Source organism: Sturnus vulgaris, chromosome Z (assembly GCF_052056855.1).
Source record: "Sturnus vulgaris isolate bStuVul1 chromosome Z, bStuVul1.hap1, whole genome shotgun sequence".
NCBI classification, from domain to species: domain Eukaryota; kingdom Metazoa; phylum Chordata; class Aves; order Passeriformes; family Sturnidae; genus Sturnus; species Sturnus vulgaris.
In genome coordinates, this window is record NC_142283.1 from 48,368,139 (window position 1) to 48,394,732 (window position 26,594).

The 26,594-nt window shown below is 36.9% G+C and overlaps 1 protein-coding gene across 1 annotated transcript in view; it reads right to left on the bottom strand.

Annotated features, from left to right (window-relative positions):
* SH3GL2 (SH3 domain containing GRB2 like 2, endophilin A1) overlaps positions 1–26,594 on the bottom strand; it is an 86,624-nt gene that overhangs the window by 34,546 nt on the left and 25,484 nt on the right. The window lies entirely within an intron of this gene.

A 26,594-nucleotide genomic window follows, 5' to 3' on the forward strand; every position in this document is an offset into this window, starting at 1 on the left:
TTCCCACTTAAAAAGGTACCAGAAAGTGCTAAGTAATTAAATACACAAGAAAGAGGCAACTTGTTTGCAAAGCGAAAATATCAAGGAATAGTCTCCATGATCCATGAGCTTAATTATCTAGTGTTTCTTAATTTAATTACTCACTAAAAATCCATTCATCTACAGCTCTTGATGAGTTAAATGACCAACCATTCTTACTTAGGTAAAGGCATTCTGGCTGTCATTACAGACTTTGCTGCTGCTAAGGCACAACAAATCTTACTTTCTTTTATATGTAACCAAAAGCTATAAACTACGTATTTTGATTGTACTGAGACGTTAAAATTACTGCATGGTAGCTTGCTTACCTAATTAAAGGTTTTGCTTTCACAAAGGATAAAGTAATAATGGTAATTTTGTATTACATCTGTCAGTCTTCCCAATGGAGAAAATGGTAATAAGGGTTTTCAGACAGGTCTTGCTGCTTTGTGGATATTTGAGACAATTGCATCAGTGCAGTGCAAAGGATTGCTGGGTTTTATCCCAGGCAGTATTTGTAAAAATTTTTAAGGACTAAGTCAGCTAGTGAAACCTTTGTGTCTAGACATCCCACTCCCATGCTTTCTTTTCAATTCCGTATTCCTAGTTGCCTCACCTTATTCTATATTCTTAGTTACCTCTATAGTACCTAGCTACATAGGTACTCTGCTGGTACCTTTGTTACCAACAGAGGTAACAAAAGTTGACGATGTTAAGGGCGTTGACAAAGCTGCGAAATTGAAATTAGTACCAAACTAATATCCTGACAAATAAACTGCCTGACAGTATTGTGGCACATGTGTATGTCTGTACTGCATAATGCAGCCCCAAGACAAATACACCCAGCTGCCTCTGGGAAAGCTGGCTCTGCAGTAGGAGCCCAGCTATGACAGATGTGGTTGAACAGAAGGAAGTACAGGAAGGCAGAGGAGGGCAGCAAGCCTGGCACGCCTTGAAGGGCAGACACCTCTGAGCACAAGCAGGGTCTCCATACTGAGAACAGGCAAATACATCAGGTGTTTGGCTTGGCTAAGCAGGCACTCACAGCTGAGCTTCTACGCACAGGAAATGATAACATGAGAGGTTGCAAAGAAGGAAGGTAGCAATCTTGCCTACATATACAGGGACAGCACTGGAAATCTTCAGAGCTCAGCTGAAGCCAGAACTGGCAAAGAAAGCCAAGAAAAGCAGGAAAAGCTTCTTTCATTGTGTTAGAATGAAGAGACAAATGGAGGCCTCTTGCTGAACAGAGTGGGAACAACTGTGAAGGGTGTGGACAAGGCCAGAATGTATAGCATTCCTGATCTTGATACTGATACTTTTTGAGATTATCCCTGTATTTCTCATGAGATTCTACCGTCTGCATGATGAAGCAGATGAATGAAAAACGGCTCAGTCAGTCTCACAGGCTAATGGTTCATACTCTACCTGACAACAACTGGACGTGATCAAGGATCTGTCCTCGAATCTCACATCTGTTCACCACCTTTTTATCAAGTTAAATATTTAAGGAAGAAGAAATTTTAATAAAGCAGAGTATAGCTAAGCCACAGCTGCAATGCAGAGCTACAGAAGCATCACCTCAAAATGCATGCAGAAAAAGAAATCTGCTAGCTTCAAGGCTGACAATCACTAAGTACCATTGCTTAATACAAAGTTTTAGAAACACAGTACATTTTTACTGATTTATAAACTGAGGGTGCAGCAAAAAAAAGGGAGTTCTAGGATCCAAAACTATGGACATTGAAAAATCCCCAAAACAACCATCTTTTTAACAGCTGAACTCCCAATACTGATGCCTGTTGTAAACCCTAGGAGATAAGACAGGTCCTTCAACTAAGTCAAGACTGAATTTTTTCATTGTTTTTCTTAAAAGACCACTTATTATTTGAAGAAATGGTGGATTCTTTGGCCCAGAAAATTTCCTAAACCATGCAAATACTCTTATTCAAGAAAAGCAGTGGACATACACTGCTTTTTTTTTTTAATCTACCTGTAACCAACTTATATATATTTAAGAAACAACAATAACAGCAAAACACTCCTAGATAGACCTAAGTTAGATTTAAGCTAGGATTGCACAGACAAGAGACAGTATTCATCCTACAGATGTTTTTACCATGTATTTAATAACAATTTCTGCACAGAATTCAGCATAGAATTTTATTGCAACAACTCAGATGGAAAATTGTCATCATTCAAAATTTGTTTCACTTTTTCTTACACTTGCACAATTTTATGCTTTATAAATATTACTCTCTCAGAGAGGAAATAAACTACTGATATAGCAGTATAAAGGCTTAGATCCACTATCCACACCGTAAGTGGGTTTTGTTTTTCTGCAAACACTCAATGGCAGCTAAAGAGCAGAAAAGTCGCAGGTACACAACACCTCCTATCTGACATAGCTTTCTCACCAGCGTTTGGATTTCAGAGATATTTTCTGAGGTATCATAATCCAGTCTTATACAAACAATCTCACTCTCACTTTTCACGAAAGTAGCATTTCTTACCAGCTAGTCCAATTTATTATCAGGTCAGCCTCAGCTGTTGTAGTTTTGTTTTGTTTGGGAAGATGTCAGATAAACCATGAGTCAGAAGAGAGATATTTTACAATACTGTGAAAAAAACGCAATAAAACAGGATGAAGGAGAGAAAAAAAAGAACAAAAATGCTCAATCTCTGTGGATAACTTTAGAAGTATCTTGGAACAGTCTCAGTCCTGATACAAAATGGATCCTGAAATGGTTTTTGTGCACAAACTTTCCCACTGCTGAAGTAATTGTTTTCTGACATTTTCTTACTCCAAGCACGAGGCATAGGGTGTTTTTAAAAGGTAACTTTGTAGAAGATGCAAGATAGAAGTACTATAAGAATACTTGACATTCAGCCCCATAAATTTTCAGCTATAGGCAGCTCCCTTAGCTGTCCATACTGTACCACTAGCCTACCGTAAAATAATATTCCAATATTCAGTGCTTGTGGAACTCTAGTCTTCCCTCTGAGTTTCCTCTGAAGTTTTTTTACTGTCTAGATGTAATCGTCCTGTTTTCAGCCATTCCACACGCTTACATTTCCTTTCTTGGATTCCCAGCTGCCCTGTACTGCACACATTTCTCTCCCACCCTCTCAGAGGTCTTTCTCCCTAAAAGAAATGGGTGAAAAAAAATTATTATCTGCCACTGATCCCACCTACTGAAATATTTTACTAACTAGATTTCCAGTGAACAATCTATGTACAGCAGAAATGGCATTAGAGAAACAGAAATCACAAACACTGAAGCTCCAAATATGCAATTTGCTGCTCTGGTGACACAGAAGGAAACACACTGAAATCCTCAGATTGGCTGTGCAGTTTGATCGTACTTATACATAATTACACCAAATAGAGAGTTGAAAAGACATGTGACAGAATGATTTTTATCAAATAAGACCTTAATATAAAGAAGTTTCACATAGTAATAAATTAACATAAAATCATACCTATTAATTGTATATCTGAAACTTTTACATGTACAGTAGGCATCAAACATGCTGTAACCAGCAACCTTAGTTATGAATATTACGTCACTTTAGTTATTTGCTTTACATATAAAACATGTACATAGAAGAAATCCAGGAAACTTACTGCAAGATGACATTGAAATATTTTAATACCAATTAATATTTTAATATGCCAAGTCTCAACCAATCACCACTGCTGCATTCATTGCTTTGGCACATTATTTCACTGGTGCATGTTAGCTGCTCAGCTCCAATTAAGTCCAAAGGCAAGGATACATTCCAGCAGACCAGGCTTCTCAAAACCCCATCCAATCCAGCCCTGAATGCTTCTAGGGATGGGGCATGCACAGCTTCCTTGGGAAACCTCATCATCCTCACAGTAAATGATCCCTTCCTAATATCTAATCTAAACCTACTCTCTTTCGGTTTGAAGCCACTTCCTCTTCTCCTGTCACTACATGCTCTTGTAAACAGCCTCTCCCCATATTTCTTGCAGCTCCCTTCAGGTACTGGAAGGCCATAACTAAGTCACCACAAAGCCTTCTCTTCTCCAAGTTGTTCAATTCCAATAGTCTCAGCCTTTCCTCATAGGAGAGGTGCTCCATCTCTCTGATTACCTTGGTGACAGTCCTCCAATTGGTGAACATCCTTGCTGTGCTGGGGAACACAGAGCTGGACACAGCACTCCAGGTGGGGTCTTGCCCTTGGTGAAGCCGTGCTAGATGTCTCAAATCACCTCCTGATCCTTCCTGTGCCTTAGCACAGCTTCTAGGAGGATCTGTTCCATGATCTTCCCAGGCACAGAGGGGAGGCTGACAGAGTCTCTTTTCTACCTTTTTGAAGACGGGTACAACGTTTCACTTTTCCCAGTCTCCTGAGATTTTGCCTGACTGCCACAACTTTTCAAATGGAGAGAGTCTTGGCAATCAGGGAATTTCCTCAGGACTCTGGGATGCAGCTCATCAAGTCCCACAGACTTATGTATACTCAGGTTCCTCAGATGATCATGAACCAGATATTTACTTACATTTGCGAGTACTTAGACCCTCCAGTCCCAACCTGCTGTCCATCCCCTCAAGAGCTGTGGGAAGAAAGGTTGCTATTGAAGACTGAGGCAAAAAAAAAAGTTGAGTATTTCAGCCTTCTCCTTATCCATAGTTATCAGATTTCCAGCATTCTTTATGAGGAGGGTGGGAGGGGAGTCACCTTCTTTGACCTTCCTTTTCTGGTTAACGTGGTTAACGTATCTGAAGGAGCTCTTCTTACTCTTTATGTCTCTTAACAATTTCAGATCAGCATTGCCTTGGCCTTTCTCACCCCATGCCTACACAACTGAACCTGGCGATCTCTGGACCCTTCCCAGGTCCTTGTTTTCACTGCATGCGTTTGCTTCTCTTTCTTTAGTTTGACCAGCAGTTCCCTACTCAGTCATGCTGTCTCTTGACTTCTTTGCTTGAATTCTTGCTCCTGGGGATTGCCAGCTCTTGCGCTCTATGGAAGGATTCCCTAAAGATCTGCCAGCTCTGTTCTCCTCTCTTGTCCCTGATGGCAGTTTCCTGGGGATCCTATGGACTATCTCCTTGAAGAGCTGAAGTCTGCTTTTCTTAAGTTCAGGGGTATAACTTTACTTCTTACCCAATTCACATTCTTCAGGACTGTAGTATCTGACTCTTTAAGACACTTTGCTTCCTCTTTACAGGGCCACCACTACCAGGAATCTCTAATACAGTCAGTTCCTCAAAATAACTCTATGTTCATTGAACTTTAAATTGCATAATAAAGATTTACAGTCTGTCATGGCTGTTGTCAATTTTGCCAGTTACTATTAGCAACAGGGAGACCTTGTAAATATTCTTTGATTTTCAAGATGATGATATTTTCTTGGACAGTACTACCACTAAGCTTTATATTCATTATTTTAAAGATACAGATCATACTTTGCTATTGTCTGACGTAGCAATTACAGACATGATGAAAGTTCTTTATGTCTGAAGACCGTACAGGAGGAACCATGCTCCAGCTTTGTTTTGCAAGATGCTGTGTTTGTACCTGGGCAAAGTTAACCCTTCAAAGTTAATCCTGAAAAATGTAGATATATCTCTGTACACAGTTTAGCTTCAACTACACCAGCTATACAAACTTCGGTGGAGCTATGATTCAGAGAATATTATCTTTGAGCCTTTTTTCATAATCAGGACTCAGCTCTTTCCTCATTACAGATGGTGGTGGGTATTCTAACTCTTGGATGTACCACTGACTCATGTGAAGTTCACCACACTGCTAACATCTAACACTAGTAAACTTGCAGGTTTTTTAGAACTTTTAAGCTCCATGTAAAGACTTTCAGAGGGTATCTATAAAATAAAAATTGAAAACTGCAGTCGATGCTTAAATGTCAGCCTGTAACAGACTATTAAAAACATACGCAGTGTCTCAAGCTAGGTTCAGGGATGGTTCTATAATGCCTTTCAAACCCATAACATATTCTACAAATCTTGAACTGTCAATAAAGCCACTAATAATATTGTTTCTAAGAAATACAACCTACAATTTTACCTCTTCTTACTTACGAAATGAAAGATCGATTTACTGGAAAGTGCAATCAAAAAACCACACAGAACAGAACTGTAAAGGCAATAAAAACAATAACCAAAAATACATATAAAGAAAAGCATGTAATATCAAACAAGTGATGAAAATTAGAACAATCAAAACAAGAAAATTAAACCAGTGCAGAAACAGAAAACTGAACAGAAATTGCTAGATGCAAGAATAAAACAACCTACATGAAACAAAAGAAATGCCAGTGCATGCAGAGATTTTTCAGCTATACAAATCTAAAATGGAAAAGGATAGCTGAAACTGCAATGTAAGCATGGAGCTCTGCAGCTCCTATTCACCAGCATAAAAAATACCAGTCCAGGTGATTTGAACACAAGGAAGGAGGGTCCCAGAGAGTGTAGAAAATGACAGCTGGTGTTTTTTAGGTAGGGACACAATACAAGCAAAATCCCTGCCAGATTAAGAGATTATGTGCAAGTATCTAGACTCAGTGATTTACATTTCAGCTAAGCTGGACAGGCGGGAGAATTTTAAAGAATTTTAATTTTATTCTCATTTCAAAGATAATCTTTTTGGGGTGTATTGTTCCTCTTTTTATAAACTCAAGGTCTATACTCCAATTCATAGTTCAGTAAGAAGCTAAATCCACCTTTGTAAGAGGCATCAAAATTTGGCCTTGGGTAGTAAGGTATTCAGATGGAATTTACCTAGAGAAAGACAGCAATAGCTCCAAGCAGCCTGACCTGAGACCTGCAGCACCAAGGACATGACTCGGGCACAGCTGCCTACAGAAAGATGTGTAGCCCATACTTTCAGGAGCTAACACAACACTTTCAAAAGCATGGGAGAGCTGCAGAACTGCATCTTTCAGGTACTTCACACTCAAATTTTCATTTGTAAGTTGAGGTTTCCAGAGAGGCACCAGTGGAATTAAAATAATTCTATTAAGTAGAAAATAAATGGGAAAGGTATGTGTTGACAAGAATAAAGGGGTTTATTATTAAAAAAATCCCTAGGTCTCTAGGATCAGACTCTACCAACCACAGAGATCAGGATCTCTCTATTACAGTAGTCACATACAACAGAGTACAGGTTGGAGAAATAGCAATCATTTAATTTTTTTAACTTGGATCTAAAAGGAATAAATACTGTGTTAAAATGCTTTATAATGCTCTTAACAGAACCTTTTCCCTCTCTTAGTAATCACTTAAACCAGATTTCAAATTATTGTTTTTCCTCAGTCTTACACTAACTCACACCAATTTTTTTCTGAGCAGTATCTAATGCTACTGGGCAAGGATTATATCCCAAGCAAATACTCAACATCCTGAACAGATTCAACTTTATTTCTACTTCAGATTAATGTCCATGTGCACTGGCTGGCTGAACAACAGCAAGAAAAGATGTTTATCAGCACAACAATAATGATAAAATAACATTCTGCAGTACTAATGTTAGGACTTTTGCATAGAGAAGTCACCAAAGTAATTCCTGTAGCTGCACTGGAAGTATATTCAAATAAACCACTACATAAAATATTTGTCCTTTTGAGTATGAAATGAAATTTATCTAGCTCTCTTCCACCATATAAATATTTTTTTGTGTTTCCCCTCATGGTGAAAGGTACCATTCTGGCAAAAGAAACAATTTTTCAAGACCATGAACTGGAAGAGCATTTCAACATCTGCAGTCTTACCTTCATCTAAGCACTCGGCAATGGTCTTAGCAACACATTTTAATTAATTTCAGAGACTTCCCGAAAGAGAAGTAATTATGCATGCAGTGGATGGAAAGTCTCCAGGTCAAAGCAACAAGTGTTACCTTTTGAAGGGACATAGACTGGAACAAACTAAGATGTGCAAGAGTTGTCCAAGCAGAGGATTTCTCTGCTGTCAGTTCAAACCACAGGAGGAATGTCCCCCAGTTAGTTACAGAGGTGAGCTATTTTTTCTTTAAATCATCTTAGATTTTCCACTAAGTATAATGATCCAACATTCCCCCTCTGATAGTATTTATTTGGTATTTTATGATGACAAGGTCTCTGATTCAGTGTATTTTGCAGTAGGTTAGAAGGGCCTGAGCCTGTCATTATTTCTCTGACCTCTTCCTTATCCTTGGTGGGTTTTTGCATTTATTGTGATGAGCAGTTACCTAGCAGGCTAACATATACCAGTTCAACAGCTGCTCACTAGAGTATACATGTTTCCTCACAAATAAAGCACAGCATACAGCTCACAAGTAGAACTGAAAAAAATGCCAACCCAGAGTTATTAGACCATAAAACTTTCCCCAAATTTTTCTCCATTACAGACTTGAAACCTCACAATTCTACTATAGTTTTTGGAGTATTTTCAATCCCAGAGTATAGTAGCAAGAAACTTTAGATCATACTAGTGTCCCCAAACAACTGACTGCTAACCCTTTAAATAACTCCAAAGCATCACCTACTTTACCGGCCTCATCATCACTTGCCCTGCAGAAAGCACCTACAAACTCTGTATCAGTTTTCAAGACTATTAGGTGTCAGTTCGGAAAGAAACACTGTGGTTCCACTTTGCTACACTGATACAAAAAAAATGAGAGGAGAGTGAGGGTCACAATAAACACTCCCGTCACCTAGGGGCAAAAAGATACCTTTGTAACAAAATGATGCACTGCCTCCACAGATCACATCTACCAACACCACAGTTTTCTCATACTAGCATTCTATTCCAATTCTGAAGCACTTAATGGCAGTTTAATACTCAAAGCTGAATAGCTTCAGTTTCATTTATGAATATTAAGGTTAAAACTTGATTATGTATTTCGGCAACTAAATATACAGTTGGATTAATTTTCCTAAATCATATTGGCTTCAATGAGAATTAATTGTCCAGTTGTTAGATTAAGTCTAGCAAATGTTGGCTCTCTTACCAATTAACTCAGCAAGGGTCAGTTCTATGAACGGGTAAAAATATAAGGAGGTTTATGTGAAAAAATGCAAAAGTTAACAATATATTTTCAATTCTGCATTGTAAACAACAGATTAGAATATGCTTCTGGCTTACACCAATTTGTTTGCAGAGCAGAGAGACCTTGGGTCTATATACGATATTGCTGAATAAAAAAACCACAGAATATCAAGTCATTAGCAAGTGATTTCAATTTATGAAACTGGCCCAGAGGGAATATAACTTTAAAAACAGTGCCCTTGCTTTGTAAATGTTGAATCAGGTTATTGATATAATTGTACATTAATATATCATGCAAAACAAATTCATGTCACAAACAGCCATGAAATTATACTGCACTACCTCACTCTATTTCTAACAAAGCTCGGGCAAAACCCTGCACTGAGTAATAATATTTTTGACACAGTAGAACACACAGTCCACAGATATTATTAAAGAAAACCCATTAGAAATACCACTTTGTTATCATTTAATTGAAAATTTATATAAATTGTCAGAGAAATTGTGGTTTTTTCTGGGGTCATAAATTTCTGGACTAGTAACAGCTAAAATTTGTTTGTAAGATGCTATGTCACTCAGTGCTCACAGCAACATCCCTGCAAGTCAGAAGACTAATTCCCTGAACATTGTCAGTTTTGTTTTAAAGCAGGATAGTGGACTGCTTTGCGGCAGACCAGGAGCATCATTACTTTTAGCTCCACCTACATAATTAATCTTGATACAAGCTGGTGACCTATAGATCAAACTCTGTTAACCTCATTACCAGTACTGAGTTATTTAAGCACCTTGAGACAGGGCATTTAATTACCTTAGTAACTCATATAATAACATTTTCACAAATCATATGTCATCCTAGGTTACATTAATTGGTTTGTTTAACATCCACTTTAGAGAACACAAAATCATCCCTTAGCACAGTTTTCCTGAAGTAGTTTCTTCAAACATGTAAGCTTCACAGGAACACATTTCCATATTTTTTCCGGTACATACTATAAATTAATATTGCTTCTGTAGCAGTGTAAAAATTAAAAGCTTTGTGTTTTTCTGAAGCACAAAATCAGAAACATAACTCAATTTGTCCCTACCACTATCTGAGAAAGAGAAATAACTATGATCACATTATATACAGAATGTACTCTGCTTACAGAGACCCACTGTGACGGCTGATGACATAAACACTGAGACAGACAAGTCTTTGTTTGTTTCTTTATAGTATAGACTTTTAGTCTTAAATCATTAAAAGAAATTAGTCTTAAATAGTTAAAAAATTAATTAGTCTTTTCTTTATATCAAAGAGATTCTGGCTTCAATAACCTTTCAGTCCCTGTTCTCACCTTATGAAAATCTTCTGACAAAGGTAACAGGGATGCTGAATTCTGAGCCCTAAGGAGGTTTTAAATTCTGCTTTGTTTTCTGCAGAAAGTATCTGCTTTCTTATAGCTCTCTTGCATAGCACTGAGCAGAGCACTTTAATCAACTGCAGAATGCTTGCAAGCTGTGATTCCTATTTGGGACTGTCCTGAGACAGTGATTTGACAGTCTGCCATTTCTCAGTCTTGCTACTGCAATTCAGTATTTGCAATGCTCAGAGGGACTTCCACAAGCTCCAGTTATACATCATGCAGCTGATCAGCTCCTCATCAGGAACAGCAAGTCAGGTCTGTTGCCTCTATGCTGAAGTTTTGAACTATCTTTAAGATGAAATCATTATCTGTGATATTATTAGTGATGAAGTTCCCTCACAATTCCCTCACAACTTTGCATAGTTTAATAGGAGCCATACATGTCACAAGGAAATAGGTTATCCAAAAAAACATAGAGATTCCAGTAAGCTCTGACAGCTCTTGCTCTAGAGCTTTACACATTGGAAAACCAGAATGCAGCCCACTGAGGTTGAGAATTAATCCACCAGGCCTGAATCTCATGCGATGTGTGTCCTATGCAGTGCACTGCAATGCTGCTCATGCAGAAGCAGAGAGGGTAGGTGGGCATTGGGAATCTCTGAAGCAAGCATTGTCCAAGGACAGATGCTTCATACCTTCAAAACAGTGGGAAAGCAGGCACAGATAACCAGAAGTCAATTTTGACTTTTGGATAACCTTACTTTATCAAAAATTTTCCATGGTCTTAGGTAAATTACTTCTAAAAATACATATTTTTCACAGGTAGTCTTAGAATCATAGATTCAATTAGGTTGGAAAAGACCTCAAATATCACCATCAAGTCCAAACCAGTTAACCTGGCCCTGCCAAGTCCACCATTAAACCATGCTCGTAAGTGCCACATGCACATGATTTTTGAATACTTCTGGGGATGTTGATTCAACCCACACAGACTTTTTCAACATCTGATCATCCTTTCTGTGAAAAGGTTTTTCCTAATATCCAATCCAAACCTCTTCTGGTGCAGCTTGAGGCTGATTCCCCTTGCCCTGTTGTGGTTGCCTGGGTGAAGAGGCCAACCCTCACCTCACCACACCCTTCTTCCAGGGAGCTGTAGTGGTTTCCTCTGATCCTCCTTTTCTCCAGGCTAAACACTGCCAGCTCCCTCAGCCACTCCTCACAGGCCTTGGGCTCCAGACCCTTCCCCAGCTTCACTGCCCTTCTTTTCCCTGAACCTTTCAGAATAAATAACATGGGATTGCTGTGTGCAGCACACAGCATGTGTCTATACAGGCATGCAACTTCAACATTTTCACTTGTGCCGTGAAAAAGGTTTACCAGCTTTTAAAAAGAAGTCGTTATCTGATCATTAATAAATCATTTGTGTTTTAAATTTACTGTGTGGCTTTGTTATAAGCATTCAAGGAGGTGGAATTTGAAAGAAATATTTCACAGAAGAATTAAGATATGAATAAATTCTTACAAAATAAAGAATTCTTTAAAAATGAGGTATTTTCAAGCAGCTATAAAATTATTAAAAAAAAAAAAAAAAAAAGGAAAGGAAGAAAATTCCCCTGTCCTTTAAGAACTACAGGATACTTTGCTTTATCATGCTAGAATCGTTACCAGAGAAGTACACTGGCTTCCTGTCAGTAAACATAATTTATTTACGAGCAGGTTTTTTTCCACTGTTGTACCCTAGCATTGTTCTAGGCTGTTTAATAAGCTTCCTGAGCCATTCATAAATAGTGAGGAAAATGTCAGAGCGTTTTATTTCAATAAATTAGCTGCAAACAACATCAACAAAAAATATAGGCTAAGAAAACAACTAAAAAAAATGCGCTATGGTATTCCTTTCAAGAAATAATGAACTGTTTAACACCACAAAACACAGGATCTCAATATATTCCTCTGCTTATCCTTTTCCACATTTTGCCCTCCGGATTAATGTCCTTTCTGGCTTATGAAACAGGATTCTTTTTTGCTGGTTCAGCTGGATATATAGTTTTAAAAAAATTTAAATGACCACCTTCAAATAAAAGAACAGTCTTGTAAATGAAAAGAATTAAATATAGAACTTCATCTAAGTGTTTCAGAAGAAAGACACCAAAAGTGGGTAGACCTGACTAAATGTAACATTGGAAGCAATCTTTGTATCATAGACAGATTTAGACATGGGCTATCACTGACTTTCTGACGTGTACAAATGCCAAAGAGAAAGGAACATATGCCAAAGAGTAGTCACATCTGCCACAAATCAAAAGAAAAATCCAACTATTACCTTTTAGAGTAAACACAATGTAGTCCATGCTCACCTTCCACGTGCTCAAATACTGTACCCCTTAGAGAAAATTTTCTTCAAATACAGAAATTACTGTTCTATCTTGAAGGTATGAAGTCAAACATACCAGAACAATTGACATGATTATGTCCAAGTCAGCATAGTAAGGGTTATTATATAATTTAATATGCCAGCTATAGGACTACTATCATCTGACTGGTCAGTTTGGTCACACTGCCATGTGAGATACAAACATGCAGCATGGTGTATGTAGTGCATGACAATATTCTGTGCTGATCACAAGAAGCTCTCCTGGGACCAGTCTTATCTCTTAATTTGTACAAATGAACAAAAATGAAAAGCAAACTCTGGTGGGAGATGTTGGATCACAAGCAAGATTGTCACCTCTCTGATTCTTTGCATTAGAGACCAACTTGACCAGGCCAAAAGAGAAGCTGGTACTGAGAGCCCTTGGACAGCACCACCCTAAACTGCCAGGCTCTCCTCCATTTCCCTTAGGGAAAAGCTGCCACGCCCAATTTGTCCCCACACTACATAATGTGAAATGCCCCAGTGAACCTAGCTCTTCCCCAAATTCTTCCTCCCTTCCTGTCTGGAATTTCCCAGGTGTTCTGCTTAGCACAAATAACTTCATTAAATGTCATGGTCCATGGTGCATTACCGCCCTGTCCCCTTCCATCCAAGACTGTTTCTGGGGACTAGAGCAAACGCCCCACATCGTCCCTCTCAGCACTCAGGGTGACCATGCTCAGGCTCAAGGACAGGAGAGCCCAGGTCTCTGCCACCTCCACAGAGCAGGAACAGAGCCTCCTCACACTGGCCCCCCGAGAAGCAGGTACCACCAGATCCTTAAAAGGGAGAACAGATTTTGCACTAACCTCCTCCTGCCTGTCTAAACATCTCACTTTACACTGCCTGATGTGTCAGTACAGCTTGATGTGTACGACCATAACAACACGGGCACAAGTGAACTGTTAACTTCCAGTTAGCTGAGTATTAACGTGGAGGAACTCCCACATCTACCAGAAATCCAGACATATGAACAGCATACAAAACAAGTCATTTACGTAAGTTGGGGGTTTTTTTGACCAGAAGATAGTTTCAATATTGAGTAAGTGGCTCTAAGATGCTGTAAAATTATTAAGGTGCTGTTGCCTGGATACAAGTTTTTTCCTATTTCATTTCCAAGCAACTTCATAAAAAATTTAGGTTAGCTTTGTTCTAGTTGTCCAAGTGAAAAATAAAAATTCCTTAACATTGAGAAAAGTAATGCAGCAGTTGTCTTAACTTGAAGATATGCATTCTTTGATTTGATATATATGTATATAAAATTTTAAATAAAATAAATATTTTAAATTTAAAACAGTAAGTTTGTAATAGGATGTAACCGCAATTAATATATCTTTAATAATAAGTTGTATTTCTAATGAGTCAATTGTAATCTAACATTATTTCTGAACTACTATCTCTATATTTATTGTTAAAATACTGTCTATGTAACTGACTTTTAGAGACATAAAAGCATAATATTAAACTACATGCATAAAATTGTTTTAAAGATAAGGAAGGCTTTATAGATGCATTCAAAAATACAAGAAATAGCACTATTAGCCTTCTAAGTAACTTTAATTTAGCTCCTAATATGCTATCTGCATATATCACTAAAGTATATAAACTTTCACTATTTTTGAACTAGTTGCAGCTTCATTATCATTTTCTCATTCACTATATAGAACGCTCAGCATTAATTTTAAAAACCCATGGATTTTACTTTGTTTCAGCTCTATTGTGTAATCTACACTGAATTGTCTTACAAAAAAACTGTAACTTGCATAAAGAATAAATTCTTTGTAATATAATTTCCCATCATACTGTTACCTGAGAGCTAAAAAACCGTGTTTGAATTTATTTTGACAAAAAACTCTGTAGAAAACCCACTATTTTTTACATTTGCTAAATACAGTTCTGATATTCTTTTAATCTGGTATTCATAAATTGACAAGCATACATGATCATAAACACCCTTTCTGTTATGTAAAAAGCATAAACCCTGCTCAGAGAATTTTGTTTTGCAGTACAGTAGCAAGGGGAGCTTCAGAGTTTCACTCAGATATTCCTAACTGCATCGCTGAATACTGATGGTGCTCAAGAGAACATCACTCATCTAAATATTGCCTCGGTGAGTCCCACATGTCCCCAGGGAAAACACGTCTTCAGAAAACGTGTCATATTTTAATTCTGAAATACTTAAAGATAGCTATCACAAGACATCTCAATTAATCCAACTGATGCAGTAAAAATAATGCAGTTAAATACCAGTACAATTCAGATGGAGTTAAAAAAACGTGTATCTTCCAAGGAAGTTAAAAAAAAGTCCAATCACTTATTTTACAAATTCACCAGTGCTAAGCACAGAGGATGATCAAGAGCAGAAAACAGAGAAACAGGAAAAAAAAACTGAGAAATAATAAAAAGAGAGGAAATAAAAAAAAGAATGTGAGAAGGAAACTGAAAATAGACAGAAATAAAAACAATAATCCATAAACCATGCCAGGTTTAATAGACCTTGCTTGCACAACAGTGTCTTTACCTACTGCTTGATGGAACAAGCACAGCAATGACAACTAATTTCCTGAATTGCAGCTTGCAGCTGATTTGTTGTATGACCTAGAAAAAGTAGTTTTTAATGAAGTCATAAGTAATTTTACCATACACAGTAACATTTCATGCAGTCACATGCAGTATACGTTCAGCCACACAGCGACAGACCTTGTACTGCACCCCCAAGAGTGAAGGTTGTCATGGCTACTGCTACTTCAAAAGTCTTGACTTCTTATGACTAACATCTTATGTTTAAAAATAGTATTATGACAAATTATAAGAGAAAAAAATATATCTTTGGGCATGGTGCTATGAAAACACAGTCAAAATATGGCTCTTTTTTTTATCTAAACCATTAACAGTCATACAATATAAATGAAAAAACTGACTTGGACTGTTTTTCCATACATCTAACAAAAGCACTCCTTAATGTCCCTCAAAAGACACAGTTTCTAAAATCACGATAGGACATACGGCAATTCATGTCTGTTCTTAATAAGATGACCTCCATATTGAAAATTATCACAATTAAAATGTTGGTACTGAATTATCTGGTTATGGTAACAATTTGCTACACATACAAGCACATCTGATTGAATTTTTTTTTTATTAAATACCATCTTTCAAGATTTCAGACTTTCCAAGTTTGTGAAAATCTTGCTTAATTAAAAGCCACAAAATCACAACTAAAATAAAGGTAAAGTAAAAAAGAAAACACAAACAAAAACACCCCAACAACAACAAAAAAAAGGGAAATAAATAAAGCAAAAAATATTTTTCCACAACTATGTTGCTTTCACTTCATAGAATGGGAGGGAGTATTTTTATTCTATTTTTGGCATGAGGACTCAGCTCTGCTTACGCAAGATGAGTCACGGGGATGTCTCCCTGATGGAACTGCCAATTTTGGAGCCTTCATTACCTTTTAATGGAATATGTGAAAGCTTGCGACTCACTACAGCATTGAGGTACATTACTCTTTATCCTAAGTCTTTACCCTAATTTACCTTCAAGTAATTTCAATTCACATTTCTTCCTCTTAAAGATATTATTAGGGCATCCACAGTCAGTAATAAGAGGGTTTAGAACCTGAGAGTTCAATTCCCAGCTGAAGTTCTGTGACACTCTATCACCTGTGATATCAATTTAAGTTGTACTATTTTTGCATCAGTTGAACTCTGATGGAGTCTCAGCTGGAGAGAGCCTAAACCCACTTCTTTGGCTAGGCTGGTTACTATTTATGCTATTTTATTCTTGTTCCTTGCTAAAACTTTCCCTTGCCTTACCTGCTGAAGATATGTCCTGCAGAACAATGAGCAAGAGCTGTGCAGAAGAATTTCTTTGAGTTTTGAGGGGCTATTTTTAAGTATTAAAGGAAAGGTCAAGACCTTTCTTCTCTTCTTTCTGGTCTGCAGTGTTTTCCAAACCAACATCAAAAGGATTATCTAACTGTAAGAAGAGTATGTGGCTGCAGTATTCATAATATTCATTGATATTTTAAACTCAAATTAATTGTAACTGTTAAATTGTAAATGAGTTACAATTATTTAAACCAAACCAAAACAAGCCTTTCTTAGAAGAGAGTATGTCCAGAAGTATTGTGGGTCTGGCACTATACATATATATAATTTGCAGAAATTTTATAAAAATAATTATTACTTAATGGATGTGCAGCACAAAACTACCAATCTTTGAAATATATTAAGATATTACAGCTGCCAGACCTGGAATAACCTGGAATAACCATTATCTTTGTTAGAGAGATATTGAACACTGAACATGCAGAAAGCCAGAGAGATACTACTCAAAAAAGCAGATGGACATTTTGAGGTGAAAACAAATCACCTGGGGTCAAGATGTTTTTAAATTTGGTAAATGCATATTGGACTCTAAGGGAATGTCTACCAGAACCCCTAACTTCAGCATTAAAGGGCTGAAAAGCAAGCTACACATCTATATATGATAAAAATGATAAAAATATGATTAATGGAATGATTAACCTGATAATGCAGTATGCTTTTCAAAAAGTGTTGGTACTATTTGCTTTTACAAGCTGTGGAGGCTTGAAACTATTCCATGCAGAAGCTATGTTTTCTTTCTTCTGTTTTGTTTTGGTTTAGGGGACAATACCCCAAAGCACAGAAAAAGCGACATGCTAAATAAAGGTGAAGAAAGCTCTATTTTTTCATTGGTTTAAGACTCTTAGTATCTCATATCTGAATAAATTTTATACTTACACATTTTAATTTCTGATCTGGATGTTGCAGTTACTGCTGTATCAAAAGGGCAGCCTGTTCAGTGTGCATCTAGCTTCAGATTGATCAGCTTTAATAAAAGCTAGCATTGAAAATGCTCCTGATACAAACAGCAAATGAGAATCCTAAGAGTTAACTCCAAATGCCAGACTTTGGATGAAGGCAAAGGATGCAAAGTAAAGCTTGTTTTGACCTCTAACGTTCATCACAATTTCAATAGCAATGTGCCAGATTCATTCATTATCTTAAATTATCATTTGGTATTTGCTCCTCACATCAGTGCAAAATACTTTTAGATACTATTGAAAGAGTGTAACAGTGAGTTAAAGCATTACTTTGTAAGAATCTAGAGCACAGGAAGTGAGTGATAGATCACCAGAGGAAGAAGACAGCAGAGAAACTGGATCCAGACACCCAACGGGAATACTGAGATACGGAACTCAGGCCTCCAAATATTGAATTTGCCTTTACTGCAGTTACCCTTGGCAACTGCAGTGTGACTATGCAGCTCCATCTGGTCCTAGCGAGAGTAACTGCATTGCCATGTCCCATTAGACTGTCTGTCTTGGGTGCTACTGTAAAGTATAGTACAAGTTACCGGGTCCCAAATGTTCTATCACAGCAGTAAAACCTTATTTGTTTTTTAAATCTGCTAAGAACATAGCAACATAGAGATACCATCATTTTCAGGATACTACCAGAACAAATGTGAACAATGCACCTAAAACCAAATCCACATCTTCAGGACACTTAAACTAACCCAGATACCAACCACGTAACAGATCAGAGGAGTTTCCATCCCAATTTGCTGTGCATGTCCTGACAAGGAGGCACCATCCACAAAATAGTTTTTCTTTCCAGATGTAAGTAATCTGGACAAAATGTGCCAGTTCATACCGGCCATTATTGGTGGTAAAGCTGTGGGCAGATCTGCACTTACTCCATGAAATGCGCATTTTCTTGCTACATTATCTACTATTAAAAATGTCAAGAATTCAACTTAGGCAAACTGTCTTAGAAAGAGATCATTTTGGCCATGGTCTCCTTCCTCAATAAAGGAAAAATCCCATCAGAAAGCAAAGTGAACAGCTAGAACTCATAGCCAGGAGCAGAATCTAGCAACGTGCAGCCCAGGCAAACTGCTGTCCTCCTCATTTAAATCCACAGTCATCTTCCGAGGACGATGACTGCTGTTCAGCTGAGTTTTCAGACAGTTAGCCATTTGAAATACATATGAAAATGTGTCCTGGCCATCTAGGTAAGCCATCTGCAGTCTGCATCTGTAGGGCACTGTGCTTTGCAGCTGTAGAAAGACCTTGTACTCACACTGGTGTGAGACAGCTCCCAAGAATGTCTTGCTCAAAGGAGATCTGATGCCATAACCTCCCCTCTGAAGAATGAATGACCAAACCCCTATTCCACAGTTACTTTTTGTAATGGCTCCATATGGAAATATGCCTTTCATCATAATGGAAGCCAGTGCTTGAGGTACAAATGTAATTCATTTACAAAATACAGTACAGCACCACAACAGCAGATATTCTTTTCATATCTACTCACTTGCATTTAAAAGTTGAGACAGAACATGCTTTTCAAATTTCCCATATAGTTCCTTTTATTCTGGAGTAACATACTCAAAATACAGTGCAACAGGTGAAATGAACACTCTAAGGACACAAGGTATAAGAGCAAGATGTGAAAAAGCACCACTTACAAGTCCTCATAGGTATTTTAATTTTTCCTTGAAAAGAAGTAGATTAAATCTTTCTGCTAGAGACAGATCCAAAAGAAACAGTATACTTACCAAGACTCCCTGTCTGCATAACATTATCTTCATACCATTCTCTCCTGTGATATTCCACGTGATGAAATTACTCAACTTGTTTTGAAAACAAGTAAAAATTTAGTTTCTGGTAACAGGTGCTGATACTCTCCAGTGATCTGAAGAAACCTCAACAGAGTCTTTAATTACACAGTATTATGACTTCATCGTAAGGCAATTCCTATGATCATAGTCTGTCATTGTCATCCTCAAGTGGCACAATCTGTAAGGGTGGTGGACATTACTCATGTTCAATTTCAAAGAGGCTGTTTTCTTAATGAGTTCTCAGCGCCACCTATTAGTTAATTTCAAATTCACACAGTTCATGATCATAAAGGAAAAACCAGAGAAAAGAGAGTGGTCCTTTTGTTACTTGTTGAATGTTTATTTTTAGACAGTTTCAAGGTAGGAACCAGCTCTGAAGTTGTAAATTTTACAAAGAATCATCCAAACTGGACATATTTTATTTTTTGTGTTTGTTTTGGATAATATGTGAATAATCAAATGTAAGGTCAGGTACTTGCAGATTCTACTTTTTTTAAGCAGGTAGGGAGATAACTGGATGTCGAAAACCATTCATTGCTCTGGTTCCATCAGGGATATGAAGTTTAACAAAGTACAGTTTTCTTCTTGCAAGATACTTCTTAGGATTATATTCACTGGTTGATTAAATGAAATGAATGTGATAACTATTGCAGAATTTAATTAGCAGCTTGACGTTCTTAACACAAGCTGTTCACTTACACGCAACGTCTGTTTATTTGGAAAGGAACAAGTGCATTTGGACATTTTACCAGGGATTTTGACTAATACAGATGTAATTAGCTGCGAGATAATCACACCTCCACTTGTATTCTTATGCCTGTCCCATTCCTCTGAAAACAGATTTTATCAGGCCTACAATGCTCTTTAAATAAAACTTCTGTTAGAGTGATCCTGTCTGGTGCTAAGTTTATGTAGCTTAGCTGAAACACTCATAAATGTGCAGGTGTCTAAGACATCATGCCATCAGTATCGGAATGGAAAAGTTCAATTTTTTTAACAAAACCAGGAATTAGTAAGAGTATTTCCCTTCCCTCCCTTTCTCCATTTACAGTCTGTTTAAACTGGAGGTTGAAAGACTATTAGCAACATCAATTTGGCTGTCAAGGTCTTCAGAAATCCAGGAGGGTAAAACTAACATGCAAGTAATCTTTATGTTGTTAACCTATTCTGCTTTTTAATTCTACAGATGAAAGTGTAAGAGCAATAACCACATAAGAAGCATTTTCTCTGCCTGCATATCAGTAGCAATTATACACCTTTGCTAAGCAAACCATGTTTATTAGGGTTTTCTACATACACAGAAACGGATCTCAGCAATGCTGTGTCCAAAATCCTGAGAGAGTTCTGTATGACCTATTTTCCCACTAAAAGCATTAAAAAGTAGCTTCTGATTTCACTCATTTAAAATGCACATCTCACACAAATGATACTTGCACAGGAGAGCCAAGTAAATTGCCTATACCATTGCCTCAGTTTCCTCATCTTTGAAAAGTGATAAAAATCTTTTAGAAACTGTCACAAGAGGCACTATAAGAGAAAAGTGCTATTGCTCTATGAGAGTATTTTTTCAACTAAATCTCCCAGTCTCCTTTGATGCCATTTTCTCCACATTTCTCCTCATTTTTTAAAAACAGCCTTTACAAAAATGCACATAATTTCTAGAACTTTGCATCCACAAATACTCACAGAAGCAGTGGAAAAATACAGGGAACTCATTCATGTAAAGCAAAACATGAGTGAAGTTAAGACTCATCAGACCCTATATTACACGCTTCCCTCTCAGAAAAAGAGGAAAAGCAGTTGAGTTCTACTTTTGAGGCCTTGCTACACCAGCATGATAAAAGAGCACAGGAAAGATACTTAAATTCCGTGCTTGACTGTTTGACGGACAGGGTACCTTTTGGGTCACAGGATCTGGACACACTGATGCATACTCTGTAAACTGATTTCTCTCCTTGTGCCACTGTCCTGCTCCTATACTGGAGCAGATGTCTGCAGAACATATTTGACCTGATTGCTCTAAATGCACAGGTTTAACTGTAACCAGCTGGCCTAAGACACAGTTGACATTTAAATATTGTTCTGAGGAAGCCAAAACATTACACTTCCTCTCCCTCACCCCAATACTCCTTACCGCACCAACTACTAAAACATGCTTGCTTTATCCCTACAGATGCCAGCAAGCCCTACTATCCTGTGAAATTAATTGTTTATGATGTTTTACTGAAAAGGAAAATGTACTGATTCACTCATCTGGAGACCACTTGAAGCTCCACTAGCGCCCACATGCACCAGAGTAAGCTCAATTCAAACTACAATTTTTTGTTCGTTCTTCCTGTGTTTCACCTGCCACCTGCAGCCAAAGTTCTGTTCCATTTGCAGCTTTCCAAACCCTCAGAGAATGTTTAAGGGAAGCGAGTACAGAAAAACATTTTCAGTAACTGTGGACATCTGTGGTTTATGTTTTAAGCACATGAGTGTTAGATACAGGAATGACTAGGTGAGATAACTTATTTTAAGTAACCCAAAGGTAAGCATAATCAGAATGACTCATTATGAGCATAAGTACAGAATATGCATACCAACTAGCAGATGTTGTCTGCTTAATACAGCAGCTTACAAAAAAACTTGAAAGCTTTTAGCGAGAAAACTTGCCAGTTTGTAGTGAGACAATGATTTACTGTGGGTTCCAACATTTTTATTAAATTTATTTTGTATTTGCTGAAATACTGCCATCAGCCAAGCAATATACTCCATATCACTTTCTCCGTAGTGCATTTTTATTTTGCTGGATAAAACTCAAAGTATCTCAAAAACAGGCTTTATTTTAGTCCAAAAAATTAATTACTTCATAAGAGGTGATGGATCCTCTGATATAACTTATAAGTATTCTAAGTCATGTTCCTTCCTAACCGAGTTGCTATGGCAAAGAATTCCTTACTGTAGAGTGCAGAGATATCTTCTGGAGTATTCATAATGTTTCAAACTTTTTTCTCCATTTTCTTAACTCAAAATAAACATTTACCAAAGTTTCTAAATGGTAGAGTCTGGATCTCAAAGGAGCCTAGAAAAGACTGTATGAGATGATACTAGGACGTTTTTCATTTGTAAATTTCACACCACTTCAGTAAAAATGTTCTTCCTTGCTTTTCAATTATGATTTGTGTCTGAACAAAAAGCCCAAGGGAAAGACCATGTCTTCATTACCCCTTAAAAACAAACAAACAAGCAAACAAAAAAACAAACAAAATAAAACAAAACAAAACAACACCCAAACAAAAAAAACCCCTCAACCTACAAAATTTTAAAATTATGAATAAAAGGCCCAAAATATTCTTCTGAAGTTCTCAGGAGATACAAGGAGGCTTAAGATGGGTACACTTAGTTGTATAAGCAATTAAAATTACTTATCTAGCAGATATACCTTGCTGCATTCCCTAATGTTGTCACAGTATAATCACATTATGTCATATATTAAGGAATTCCATTACTTCTGTACAAGCTTTTCTTTGCAGAAAGAGGTACAATGGATGACACCAAAGTATCAGTGCAAATAGGATTTCAAGATGAATGACTGTCATCTCACTAATATTTCAAGTGGGGAAGTGTGGGAAAAGATGGATGACTTGGTTTGCTCTTAGATAAAAAAGTCATGCCATTAATAAATTCCTATATTAAGCGCTGGAAAGAAGTTTTTCCCATTACGTGGGGTTCTCTGTTACCTATGTCTGAATAAAGCACCAGATAGAGGTAGCTCATGGCAGATTTTAAATCACTTCATGTGGGCAATTCAAATAATTCCATACTCAAAATAACACTACATCCCCTCAAAATACCCAGGTTCCAATAATCAAAGTACTGGAATACACTTGACCTAAGTATGGGAATGCAAAGACTGACATTATGACTTTTGTGGGTGAATCCAAAGCCACTGTGTTAAAAAAAGGAAAAAAGAGCTAGTCTCTTTTTATGTCTCTATTTTTCTGCAAGTGTGCAGAGGATAAATGCAGAAATTACAGGAAGACAGACATTGAAAGACATCTATGTGACACACTATTTTAGCAGCTATTATGTTTTAGGAAAGCAGAGATGACACAGTCATTATTTGTCTGCATATACTGAGTAACAAATCACCAGCAAGGAAAAGAAAATACAGTAAAATACTGTGTCACAAAAGTGGTGTTTCCACCGCACTACCAGGTGATTTAAACTCAGAGTTGCTCACCCTCAGCTGAAAAAATTGCCCACAGTTTTTTGCAGTTACTAACTGGCAAGGTTTTACTGAAGCAAACTGATCTGTTTCCTGCATAAAAATTGAAAAAAGGCATTACTATACAAAAAGAAAAAATAATTTTATTAGTACTTTAATTCAAATTACTTCAAAGAAAGTAACATTTACATAATTTTCAAAGTATCATCTTCATCTTCCTCTGTCTTGAATTCAGTAGAACTAGTAGACTTGAGGAATGAAGCTAGTTTTTTTGTCTGATAATTACCTTAAAATATTCTTATTAGCATCAAATCAAATATAGTCAAAATACATTACCTTTTTCTATGTAGAAAACTCAAACAAGGTATTATGGTGTGCTTAAGATGTAAAATCTAAAAGCCTCATACAGCTCCTCCTTCTGTACAAGGCTCTTTAAGCAAAATAACTCACAGCATACCAGACTATATCCATTTTCACACAGGTTAGTCCCACACAAGAACTTAGCCCATAGAGAGGAAAAACACATCTGAAATATATCTCCCGGAGTTAAATCCACTGAAATCCTCTGATTGTACATTTTTACGTTTAATAAAAGAAGTTAAACTTTTACTTAAGAAGCTCTTGCAAAAGCGAAGTTTACCTATTAGTTTTATTTTTAGGGAAAAAAAAAACTTAAGCAGAAATGGAGTTTTACTACAAGCATGTCAACTCTGCTTGTTTAATCCCATCTACCAGCTTGACTGAAGATGGTCTGTGAATTAATTTCCAGAGAAGATCACTGACCCTGTACTAAATGAAAACGCACCAGAATCTCCTCCCTCCCACCCCACCCCGGCCCAAAAATCCGAAATACAACCTCTATCCAAATGCTGAGGGGAAAAAAACAAAACAAAACAACAGTTGTTTGTATCTGTAAAAGAGACACACCCCAAACTCAAAAATCATCACGTATCTATCAAGTAAAGAATACAAACTATACATTGCAAAGTGGAAGACCTGTATGGGTCATCATCTTCTAATTTATCCTCTGGCTATGGCTTTAATTAAGATGAAAAACAAATCAGAATCCTAGAAAATAAAAAGGAAAAACACCCTCTTGTGGCCCTGATTTACATGCAGGTTAAAAATTTAAGAGAGTGGAAGAGTTAGACTTTGCCAAAAACTAGAAGTCATCTAACCAATAAGGGATTGATGTGATCCATGCAGTTCCTGCTATAAAACATAATTTCTAAATGAAGCTCCATTGAGAAATCTAAAATGAAGACCAACCATGAGAAAAATCCTTTCAAGAAATTAACAGACAGGAGCTTAGGAAGACTACAAAAGCCATTCTAAAGGAATGTTGTTTTAAGGTGTGTATCTCCTATAGGTGATACATGAGATGGTTGGAGAAACATTTATTTATACATATGGTCGGTTTCACAGACTCAAAAATAAAAACAAAAAAATTTTATATATTTTAAGTCTAGCAAGCATGCAAAATTATTCCAAAGCATGGACTTTCTGGAATTCTTCAAAAATATGTCCTTTAATTTAAAAAAGAATCATAGAAATTATTTGGAGACAATGTTCCATTTTGATAGCAGCTGCCACAGAGAATCAGAGAGGATAGAGAATGGCATCTTAAAGATGTCAGTTTTCCAGGGATTTAGCTTTTGGCTAGTTGCAGAGATTTCAAAGTTTATACTTTCTTTTTTGTCTTTTTTTGGTTTTTTAAATAAACATAAATTAAAATTTAAAGACCTACGAAGAGTAAACGTAAAGAAAAGTTCTCGAGATGAGTGGCATAACCAAAACACATCAAAATTAGAAGGTAGTTGAATCAACTTTACCTGTTTGGCCAGATCATTAAGCAAAAATTAATTTTAATTTTTCCAATACTGTGAGGCACATATCAAGAGTTTTGCAATTTCCTTTTCACTAGCATGGATAATCCCCAGGAAGCTTCTGCCAAACACATGCTTATTCCAGAAGCTGCAGCAGTTAAATAACAAGCTAAGACAGCTGGGTTCAATTTAGGTTGCAGATTACGCATATACGCAAAAAGATAACCACTGTTAGGCTGGTGAAAGCCACAACTGCTGCCATTACTGAACCCCATTGCTATGTCCAGCTTTTATTTCTATTTAGAACATTAAGGAAATATTTCTAAAAGGTTACTATTTTCCAGTGGAGAAAAAGACATTATTTCCTAAACAATGACAATTCTTTAGCAAAAATAATTACTATTCTTAACACCCTTTTAAATCTCTCTTGGGGAGATTAAAAGTACAGAAATTTGACATTCTCAACTTTTGTAGCATACCTTGTCTATATTTTACTCTGTAACCGATTTGTTAGTTCCCATCCTAAATCTTTGTATATGGAGGATAGACTTTGTGAAAGAATTATTGTTATAGACAATGGTATATATTTTTTTCTTATTTAGCTCAAAAATGCGTTCTGGTAGGAAAAAGGTTTACTCGAGGGTGGGTATAGGCTCCAAATGCACTTCCATTTTCTAGCTCTGTCAGTTTCAGTGTCTATCTAGTCCTTTCCTGTGAGAAATCTCAAGTGGTTATACACTGACTTACACAGAAGCACTAGAAGATTCACTGACATGTTTTTGGTGGAATATTGCAAAAAATCTTTATTCAAAGTACAAGTCCAAGAGTTTGATATGAGTCCATCTACTTTTTATGACAATCTGATTTCTGATTTTAGCTAGATTTTTTTTTTTCACCATCTGAATACAGTAAGCAAGATACCAGATTCTGCTGAAATAATAAGGACAGTTTATGGTAAAACTTATTCATTGATTACTCATATTTGACCCCAAATATTTTCCATATCTATCTTCACCGGACATTTTAATTTATTGAGAGTCCACTTTAGTGTGTAGGCTTCATCCTACCACAGGTAGCTCCTCAGAATATTTTGGCACAACTGAGAAAGGAAAAGTA